At 42.9% G+C, this 11725-nt stretch overlaps 1 long non-coding RNA gene across 1 annotated transcript; it reads left to right on the top strand.

The window, feature by feature from the left end:
* The first annotated feature begins 8261 nt into the window (after positions 1–8261).
* LOC119328397 lies at positions 8262–9548 on the top strand. Its single transcript, XR_005158951.1, has 2 exons — positions 8262–9197; positions 9447–9548. It is a non-coding gene; the product is annotated as an uncharacterized LOC119328397 (long non-coding RNA).
* The last annotated feature ends 2177 nt before the right edge of the window (positions 9549–11725 follow it).

Here is an 11725-nt window from a genome sequence, read left to right as displayed (position 1 = left end):
AATTTAGCACGGATTGCAACACGGAAATACAATCTATCAAATAGAAATTATCATAATTAAATTCCTTGAGATCCAAAATAGTGGGTTCATTGATATTTAGAGTTTTGACTTCTTCAATCCCACTTTTAACAAATTTAGCATCAAGATCTAAAGACTCCGAATTTTTGAAACATCTTCTAGGTAAAGGTGGATCACATTCAGTCCCATCATTATCAAGATTCATGTTGCAAAACAAAGATTTAATAGGGGACACATCAATAACTTTTAGATCTTCATCTTTATTATCCTCAAAATTTTCTGGCTTAGCGGCCATCTTATTAACTAAGGTGGTCTGCTTATCCGAGACTTCAGCTATTAACTTCTCAAGGTGAGCAATCTGAGATTTCAAACCATCAAATTCTTTAGTCATATAATCGACCTCTTTAATCATAAAAACCATAAAGCTTTTTTGTTCCTTAAGCTCGTTTCTAAAGAAATTATTATGCTTAAATTGTAAGACCATGAAACTTCTGACGTTGCTTTCAATCTCTTCTGACCTTTTAAGGTGATGATCACCAAATCTAGGTAGAGCCATCATGACAAGCAAGAAATCCGACACACGAGCAAACAAGAGACGGGCAAAAAGAGGCAAATAGAGAAAGAGAAGGAGGACGAAGAGAGAGAGGGCGAATAAAACAGCAAGGGTGAAGTGGGGGAAGAGGAAAACGAGAGGCAAATGGCAAATAATGTAATGCGGGAGATAAGGGTTTGTGATGGGTACTTGGTATGTTGACTTTTGTGTAGACTCCCCAGCAACGGCGCCAGAAATCCTTCTTGCTACCTCTTGAGCACTGCGTTGGTTTTCCCTTGAAGAGGAAAAGGTGATGCAGCAAAGTAGCGTAAGTATTTCCCTCAGTTTTTGAGAACCAAGGTATCAATCCAGTAGGAGGCCACGCGCGAGTCCCTCGCACCTACACAAACAAATAAAATCCTCGCGACCAACACAATAAAGGGGTTGTCAATCCCTTCACGGTCACTTACGAAAGTGAGATCTGATAGATATGATAAGATAATATTTTTGGTATTTTTATAATAAAGATGCAAAGTAAAGAAAGAAAAATAAACGGAAAAGGAAATAGCTTGTAGATGGAAGATTAATATGATGCAAAATAGACCCGGGGGCCATAGATTTCACTAGTGGCTTCTCTCGAGAGCATAGTATTACGGTGGGTAAACAAATAACTATTGAGCAATTGACAGAATTGAGCATAGTTATGAGAATATCTAGGTATGATCATGTATATAGGCATCACGTCCGAGACAAGTAGACCGACTCCTGCCTGCATCTACTACTATTACTCCACACATCGACCGCTATCCAGCATGCATCTAGAGTATTAAGTTCAAGAGAACAGAGTAACACTTTAAGAAATATGACATGATGTAGAGGGATAAACTCATGCAATATGATATAAACCCCATATTGTTATCCTTGATGGCAACAATACAATACGTGCCTTGTTGCCCCTACTGTCACTGGGAAAGGACACCGCAAGATTGAACCCAAAGCTAAGCACTTCTCCCATTGCAAGAAAGATCAATCTAGTAGGCCAAACCAAACTAATAATTCGAAGAGACTTGCAAAGATAACCAATCATACATAAAATAATTCAGAGAAGATTCAAATATTGTTCATAGATAAACTTGATCACAAACCCACAATTCATCGATCTCAACAAACACACCGCAAAAGAAGATTACATCGAATAGATCTCCACAAGAGAGGGGGAGAACTTTGTATTGAGATCCAAAAAGAGAGAAGAAGCCATCTAGCTAATAACTATGGACCCGAAGGTCTGAAGTAAACTACTCACACTTCATCGGAGAGGCTACGGTGTTGATGTAGAAGCCCTCCGTGCTCGATGCCCCCTCCGGCGGAGCTCCGGAAAAGGCCCCAAGATGGGATCTCGTGGATACACAAAGTTACGGCGGTGGAATTTGGGTTTTGGCTCCGTATCTGGAAGTTTGGGGGTACGTAGGTATATATAGGAGGAAGGAGTACGTCGGTGGAGCAACATGGGCCCCACGAGGGTGGAGGGCGCGCCCCCTACCTCGTGCCTTCCTGTTTGATGTATTGACGTAGGGTCCAAGTCCTCTGGATCATGTTCATTCCGAAAATCACGTTCCTGAAGGTTTCATTCCGTTTCGACTCTGTTTGATATTCTTTTTCTGTGAAACTCTGAAATAGGCAAAAAACATCAATTCTGGGTTGGGCCTCCGGTTAATAGGTTAGTCCCAAAAATAGTATAGAAGTGTCTAATAAAGCCTAATAATGTCCAAAACAGGATATACTATAGCATGGAATAATAAAAAAATTATAGATACGTTGGAGACGTATCAGGCGCCGCCCCCCTTCCTAGTCCAATTCGGACCAGAGGGGGAGGGGGCGCGCGGCCTGCCCTGGCAGCCCCTCCTCTCTTTCCACTAAGGCCCATAAGGCCCATTAAACTCCCCGGGGGGTTCGGGTAACCCCCCAGTACTCCGGTATATGCCCGAACTTCACTCGGAACCCTTCCGATGTCCAAACATAGTCATCCAATATATCGATCTTTATGTCTCGACCATTTCGAGTCTCCTCGTCATGTCCATGATGAAATCCGGTACTCTGAACTACCTTCGGTACATCAAAACACATAAACTCATAATACTGATTGTCACCGAACGTTAAGCGTGCGGACCCTACGGGTTCGAGAACTATGTAGACATGACCGAGACATGTCTCCGGTCAATAACCAATAGCGGAACCTGGATGCTCATATTGGTTCCTACATATTCTACGAAGATCTTTATCGGTCAAACCGCATAACAATATACGTTGTTCCCTTTGTCATCGGTATGTTACTTGCCCGAGATTCGACCGTCGGTATCTCAATACCTAGTTCAATCTCGTTACCGGAAAGTCTCTTTACTCATTTCGCAATGCTACATCCCATAACTAACTCATTATCTACATTGCTTGCAAGGCTTATAGTGATGTACATTACCGAGAGGGCCCAAAGATACCACTCCGACAATCGGAGTGACAAATCCTAATCTTGATCCATGCCAACTCAACAAATACCATCGGAGACACCTGTAGAGCACCTTTATAATCACCCAGTTACGTTGTGACTTTGGTAGCACACAAAGTGTTCCTCCAGTATTCGGGAGTTGCATGATCTCACAGTCATAGGAACATGTATACTTATGGAGAAAGCAATAGCGACAAACTAAACGATCATCGTGCTAAGCTAACGGATGGGTGAAGTCAATCACATCATTCTCTAATGATGTGATCCCGTTAATCAAATCACAACTCATGTCTATGGTTAGGAAACATAACCATCATTGATTCAACGAGCTAGTCAAGTAGAGGCAAACTAGTGACACTCTGTTTGTCTATGTATTCACACATGTACTAAGTTTCCGGTTAATACAATTCTAGCATGAATAATAAACATTTATCATGACATAAGAAAATTTAAATAACAACTTTATTGTTGCCTCTAGGGCATGTTTCCTTCAGTTGCAATGCATGGGCAATCACCTAGTTAAGTTAAAGACAGTTACCACTGATTTTTGAAATCCCTTCCTCAAGAAGACCCCGAACTGCACTGCAGTTTCAATACTGTCCATACATGGATTTTTCCAGAGTTGACATATCTTACGCCTCATGATCCCTAATAATCATTCTGAAGTACTTATTAATTTATAATGGTTGCCATGAATACTAAATTATGAAAGTAATAGTGAGACGAGAAATCGGCCAAGAAGGGTCTGACAAAATTTGACACAACCTTTGCTTAATATTGAACATATTGAGTACCAGAAATTTGATGAAATGGAAGTTAATCAATGTCTCACCAAAATGTTGGCGCTCATTTTCAAATCTCCGTGAATAACATGGTAAGTGCATGCACTTATTATATGTAAGAAAATTTGACTCAATTCCACTTATATTGAGTGACAAAAATGAAATTCAGCATGAGCTTTGCTTTAAAAGTTAACATATTGAGAGATAGAAATTTGGTGAAACAAAGATGAATCAACGTTTCGCCAAAACTTCGTGACTCTTTTTCAAATCCCTGTGAATAACATGATAAGCTCATGCACTTGTCATACGTAAGAAAATGCAAACATCATCCCCATTTGTCATATGTAGAGGCTAACCGATCCTAAAGCACTTTGATAATAGATTTGATCTTTACCGACTTATTTCAGAGAAAAAAGATAATAATTTTTGCACTTCATTCAAATCAGAGTTGTAAACGTACGAAATTATCCAGTTTATCAATTTGCTTATCCTACCTAGGTCTATAAATTTCTCTATCAATTCCACTACGTTATCATTATCCATGAGGTTCCTACATTTGATCCTAAATGAGTTGTTCCTGGGCGCCCCAATGCAATCTCATCCCTTCAAATAAATAAGGTAACACCAAAGAACACAAAAATAGTATACATGTGGCAGCTTTTTCGGCCATCGACGGGACGGCGGGAAGGCGGCGTCGGTCGAGTCGGACGATGGCGGTGATGGTCGAGGTGGATGATGGCGGTGGTAGTTGATGGGATGACGAGACTACAAGTAAATCCAGCGGCGGCGCGTGTCAGAGGCGAATAACGAGACGACAAAAAGATCCGGCAGCGGTCGCGGAGGCGGACGAGATGATTAGCAGATCCGGCGGAGGTGTGAGTCGAAGGGACGACGGTGGCGGCCGAGGCGCAGGACGACACAGAAGGGAGAGAGGGACTGACCGAGAGAAATGAAATGAAGGGAGGGAAAACAAAAAATAAATTGGTGATGGTTCGACCGGCGCGGAGGGGTAACTGGTGCGTGGAGAGCAGTGGCGGGCAACTAAACGAGCACGCCACTACAAAACAATAATAATTAAAATTTTGATTTATTTGACGCATTTTGCCAAAACAGAGTCGTGGCGTCCGCTGCCCTCCGCCTGCCAAAGCTATGTGAGAAATAGTGGCGGGCCCTAAATGCCCACCCGCCACTACACTGTCCATTGTGCGGGATTATTTGAAAGGGCCTACCTGTGACGGGCGCAAGCTAGCGCCCGCCACTGGGATGCAGTTAGCTGTGGAGGGTGGGTGCTGGTACCCACCATAACTATTTTCGAGTAATAACTGTGGCGGATGACCCGTCCTTCCCGTCACTAATTATAGTTCACCTATAGGCCTTTTCTCAGTAGTGTCGAGGCCTACAAAGTGACCCTCGAGCTTGCAGATTGCTTCACGATAGGCGATCATACTGGAACTTTCGCGTTGTAGTCCTTCATGACTAATTGTGCCACTAGATCCGAGTTCCTATGACATAGCACCCGATGGATGTCAAGTGATACAACAATCCGTAGGCCATGCAACAAAGCCTCCTATTTAGAATTGTTGGATGCAGCAAAGTGGATCTGAAGAACATAGCCGAGTTTTTAACTTCGAGGAGATTAGGATGACACCAGGCCCCAATCCTCCGATCACTTTTGATCTGTCAAAGTACATGGTCCAGTACTCTGACTGGAAGACTTGAGGCGAAAGGGTAGAGCTTGCAACTAGATAGCCTTGCTAGTCCAGCAAATGCTCGCAACCGGCCATGGACTCGATCAATTGGTTTATACGTGGCAGCGCGAATGGATCCTTGGGCATGCCTCAACACACATGCGTCAAGTGTGGTTCTTCTTTGCATACAGAGCGACTAAGGAGGCCAAGGATTGAAAGAACGATCAAGAGAGAAGAGGAATAGAGGATTGATAGGGAGAAACAACCAGTGGCAAAGGCATGGGGTGGCTAGCATGGGCCAGGCCCCTCTCCAACATGATGAGTTTTCTTGTATATACACACACAAAAGTAGCATCATTTTTTTCCTTCGATACCCCCTCCCTCGACACTAGTACTTGAGGAATCCTGCACCGCCACTAGAAACAACACCAATTACGAGAGAAGGGATCGGAACAGAGGAGGGGGAGTAACGGTGGAGCTTAGAGACAAACGAAGAATCAAATTGGGAGAGGGAGTGGATCAACGGGGAGGGAAGAGCCGGCACCATGCCGGTCCTCGGACTACCGCTGAAAGTCGCCTCGAACACAGTCAACGTATCCTCACTATCATAGTTGGGCAACTAAGACCTTAAGATTTTTTTTAATTTGAAACAAGCTTGGACCTTAACTTATTTTTGTTAGGAGTAGGATCGCTTGGACCTTAAGTTGATGCCAACGAAATGAAAACACCGCGGATGTCTTTTTGCACCAACATATTTTTTCTGAGATAAGACACGACACACAGCCTAACATGACCAAATGGGCCGGTCTGCTCATGTGCGCCGGCCTAATAGCCGTGGTCTGCACGCAACCGCCTCTGCCTCGAGCACCCTCGCTAGAAATTTCCCGACCCGCCTCGAGCACCCGATCCCAATCTGAGGCTCCCAACGGTAATATCTCCGACCGACCGATCCCTCGCCCTGCCCACCCGGTCCGGATCCAGCCCCAACCCACCACCACCAGCTCCACTTCCCCTCCGGTTTCCGCCGCCCGCCGAAGCCGTCTCCGGCAAGGACCCGGCCGACGACACCGCCCCTTCCCCGGCGGCCTGTCCACGGCCACGCGCGCCTGTCCTCCCTCCCCGCGCCCTGGCCGTGGCCCGCCGGTCTGCTCCTCCTCTCTTCTCCCGGGGCCCCGGGCCCTGCCTCCCGCCTCGCCTCGCCTCCTCGCGCCTGGTTTGGATTCGCTCGTCCTCCATTCGCCGTCCGTTTAGGCTTCGAACCGCGCCTGATTTGGTTCTTGCTCGTGCTCAATTCGTCAGTTTGGAGTCGCGCCTGCTTTGATTTTGCTCGTCCTCGCCGTCGCCCGTGGGTCGCCGTCGGGTTCGATTTTTCTCGTCCTCGCCGTCGTCGTCCGTGTAGAGTCACGCCCAGTTCGATTTTGCTCGTCCTCGCCGTCGTCCGTTTAGAGTCGCCTCCGATTCAATTTTGCTCGTCGCCGTCGTCCGTTTAGAGCCGCGTCCGGTTCGATTTCGCTCGTCCTCGCCGTCGTCCGCTTAGAGTCGCGTCCGAATCATTCTTGCTCGTCCTCGCCGTCGTCCGTGTAGAGTCGCGCCTGGTTCGATTTCGCTCGTCCTCGCCGTTGTCCCGATGCGCTCCCGTGTTCTTGGCCCGTCTCGTTCGCCTCGTCGGGGTTCTCCGTCTCGTTTGCGAACTAGCAATTCTTTCTGCGTGCGCTTCTGTTGTCCGAGGGAGAGATCCTGGGTTTCGTGTTCGCGCCGGTTGCAGGAACGAACAGGTCTGGTTTGAAATTGGATTACGGCGGGAGATGGGGAGCAACGTTCGTTTATCGTGCTAGTTCAGACCTGTTGCTCTTGGTGATTTTCAGAACTCAAACGCATGCTCTCTTGTGCTACTCTGTCAATTCTTGCCCCTCTGCCAGTTCTTGTTTGGCCCTCGGTCAATTCTTGAGTTCCAGGGTCGGTTAACTCTTGAGTTCTTGTTGTACCGGCTAGGCGTGTGTGTTCTGATGGTGTGTATTGTTTATGTTCTTGTTGTATCTGCAATTTGTTTCTTTTTATCATGCTTTGCCAGCTGCTTAACTAATTGAACACCTGCTACTGCTACTGTTGGACAAGGTTCCTTCTTTTCTTCCTGATGTTGCTATTTCCATTGAAGTACTCATAGGAGTTCTAGATGAGCTGCTGCTAGTTAGTTCCCCTTAGACTACATTCTAGATTGCATAGTATAACTCGAGAATTTTTGTCATTGCACACCTGGGCATATAATTCTGTGTTGAGCATAATGCCAGAATTTATTTATCCATGAAAGCACGCTCATCACATGTTTTTTTATCAATGCTGCTAACTACTGTCACGTCCCTTTACTTTGGACAACAATTTCAATGAAACTCTAATGTGGACATGTGCTGCTTGTTTTCTTGTGATGATGGTGATCCAGTTGACTAGCTCAACTCTTATGCTGTGACATTTGTTAATCCCCAGTCAGTGTGCCTGAAAAATTGTTGTTTGTCCTGTTAAATTTTATGGCATCAACTCGGTATAGTGATTATTGACCTAGTATTTGTTTAGTGTAGACAACTAACTTCTTTTTTCTTAAATTTTTAGCGATATGTGTGTTCTGCTATGTCTTATGTTGATAGTATATTCTTTTTTTGGGTACTAGAATAATGCTTTTCTTGATTTGCCTAGACTTTATGACAATTAATTTATAGTGCGATCATTGATCATTGAGCTTCTGACATCCTATTGCATACAATTCTGTTGTAATGTTTGTTGGATCATTGAGTAGTTCGTATTGATTCTGAGTTTGTTGGATCATTGAACTCTGCGTGCGCTTCTGTTATCTGAGAGAAATTCACGATCCTGTGTTTCGTTTTTGCGGCGGATCGAGGAATGATTACGTTTCATGTTCATGCGTTTTTGTGTTCGCGGTTTTGAATTTGGATTACGGAGACGGGGAGAGGCCAAACCTTACTTTGCAACGTCAGTTTCAGATTAGTTCCGTCGCTGCGTTGTTCGTCGGCGATTTCCAGACCTCAAACGCATGCACCCTTATGATACTCTGGTTTGGCTCGTTGGTCGTTACGGTTGTTCTTATGTTCTTGAATAACCCCATCTTATACGCAGAGATGGGGTGATTCGTTATGGTTCTTCTGATGGTTGCGTATGTTCTTTTGAATTGGGTTCTTCTTGTAATGCTTTGCTTATGTTCCCAATGTCTGTCTTTCCATATAGGCCGTGGTGTGTTTTATACTGTACAATCTATGGTGTGTTTTACACTATCTGATGCGGAATGTAGAAATATTGATATCACTTTTGTGCTATTATACTAGATATGGTGTGTTTTATCCAAGTTATTAACCACATCTCTTACAAATTTTCCTTGAGATGGTATATGCCAGGAGTGATTGATGTCTCGATGAATATAATCATTTATACTAACTTGGTATTGGTAGTTCCTGAGGTAACACACCAGTACTTGTTTAGTGCAGACAACTAACTATTCTTTTTTCTGAACTTTTTTGTGATATGTGTGTTATGTGGATATCATATTCTAATGCTTTTCTAAGTATTTAAGGTACAGACTTGTGGATTTGGACATGTCACATTTGCTCTTTATTGTGTTGCTAAGGACACTGAACGGTTTGGCTGAGCTACTGCACGTCCTGGCTAATCAGGTACACTTGATTTTATGTGTAGTTGATGTTCTCTGCCACATCATGCTCAACTTGTGCTTGCCAAATGGATCTCCTGGAAAAAATTGTTCGTAATAAATGAACAAATTGCAAAACTTGTGGCTGTGCTATTTACCCACTTGCTTTTGCACACAGTGTTAAGAAGAAGAAAAACATAGGCCCTGCTATTTTAAAATGTTGTATTTACTATTTTGATGTGCATAAACTGAGAATAGTCACCATATACTGCAGGAAGTGTTGTTATGGATCAAAGATGTAATGGAAGAGACTGGAAGTAACATTACAACCGACCAACTTAAAGAATATGTATGGAAGACACTGAAGAGTGGAAAGGTAGCTTATCTCAAACCGAGTTCTATCTATTCAACTATCAAGCACTAATTATTGCTCAAGGACTATAGTTTTATATACCTCATGATCTTGTTTGTGAGTAGAGAAAATAATCCAATATAGGGAAACCTAAATATCTATATATAGCTTCATGCATCATATCCCTCTTATGCACCGCATTTTAGAAATCTAAATATCCATGTCTTCTTTAGTGTTATTGTTTGGGAGTTCTTGTTGAAGCTGGTTAATTTATACCTGTGCAGAAAAATGTACAAAGAATGCCTACATCATGCTTATCATCTTGTGGAAGAAATCATCCAGTGAGTTTACTGCTATTCCAGTGTCTTCATGTAAATCTCATAGAGAATGTTTATCTCTGGATTTGTTTCACTACCACAAATAACTGACGTAATATCTGTTTATGTGGGCTTTGTAACTTCTCACTATATCTTCTTCGGTGACTTTGTAATTGCTTGTTATTATGTAAAAAAGTTCTGCAACATTCTTGATCTATAACCGTGCTGGCTATCTATATGCAGGTTGTAGTGATTAGAGAAGCTTGCAGAACTGTATGAATCTGAACAACAATGGTTAAGAGCAGCACAAATGCTTAGTGGCATCTGACTTGGACTCGGGAATCAGGTTGAAACAAGCTTTTGTCTCTCTTTACATGTCATTGGATTTTCTAAGCCCGGGAAATCTAACCATCCTCTTAAAAACCAGGATGCTTGAGGACACAAACAAATTATCCAAGTGCGTCCAGATTGCACGACTCTATTTGGAGGTTAGTCCTATTTTTAACCTTTGTCGTCATTGCATTGTCAGCTAGACTAATGTAGTTCTTCATTTTGTAGGATGATGATGGAGTGAATGCTGAAGCTTTTATCAACAAAGCCTCATTTTTTGTCACAAACAGCAACCAGGAAGTTCTAAACTTTACAATACAAGGTTTGTTGGTTCAGAAACAGTTTAATAATCTATCTGTCCACAACTAAGGATTAAAATTTAGTTTCCTTCTTATATCTCTTGTAGGTCTGCTATGCGAGAATTTTAGATCTAAATCGTAAATTCCTGGAAGCTGCACTTCGATACTATGGTATCTGTCAAATTGAGCAACGCCAAATTGGGGGTGAGTAAGGCTTACTCAAATCAGTTGTAGATTTGTTTCTCTCTTCTGCAATTTACTCCTTTTTAATGTTCCGTCTTGTATGGTTCTTTGTTGCCTTGCCGGTGTAGTGGCTGTATGTAATAAATTACCCTACTTGATACTCATGTTTAAGTACTGTAGTGGTTATTAGCAAATCATGTTTGGAACTAATATTTCCTCCATATTTTATTCTCAGAAATCTTGATAGAACATGTTTCTTGGTGCTGCTGTAACATGCACAATATTCGCTGGTGCTGGCCCACAATGCTCTCGTGTTCTTGCTACATTGTACAAGGTATTGGCTCTTAGTTCATCTCGGTGCCCTGTGATTTCACACCTTTTTTATTCAGCTTATTATCATCAATTGCTACAGTAACTTGTAACCATCATGATCTTCTTGTCTCTTGATCCTGTTTTGCCAATTAGAAACCATCAATGTCGTGCGGCTTTATGGAGTCGCGCCATTTATTTAGAGTTTTAGTCTCACTGGGTTAAGTTTTTACCACCTCCATTGCATGCATGCCCATTCTGAGATTTAACATTGACTATTGTTTATGAGTTTATGGGAAGTTTGCACTGCTAAACTATTCTAGTTGAATGCTAAAAAAGAGATCTAACATAGAGATCTAAGGTTGCTTTTCACTGTCGATCTTATTTGAACTTACAAGTCAAAATTATAAATTACTGATGTCTGGCTGCATCCATAGGTTGTTCCTGGCTATGGTCATGGAGTTCTACGTAATACAGACCCAAGATACTCATGTCAAAGGGAGTTCATATTGAAATATTTACCCGGGGATCCACTTTTCCAACTGGTTAGTTAGAATCCTTCATCTAACTGCATGGTTTCTCTTTGGTTCAACAGTCTCAGTGGAACATATTATTATTCCCTTTCAGGAACGAAGATCTGAATCACCCTCACCCCTCTAGAGAAATCAGTTTACTCATTCAAGTTCTGGAATTTCTTTATAATTTTCTGGGTTTACTTCGGTCTTGCATGCATTAGCTTTCTATTTGTGCCCCTATCTATGCA

The sequence above is a fragment of the Triticum dicoccoides genome, chromosome 7A (assembly GCF_002162155.2).
Source record: "Triticum dicoccoides isolate Atlit2015 ecotype Zavitan chromosome 7A, WEW_v2.0, whole genome shotgun sequence".
In the NCBI taxonomy this organism is placed as follows: Eukaryota; Viridiplantae; Streptophyta; class Magnoliopsida; order Poales; family Poaceae; genus Triticum; species Triticum dicoccoides.
Note: the sequence above shows the minus strand (reverse complement) of the source record. Positions and strands in the feature narration are given on the sequence as shown.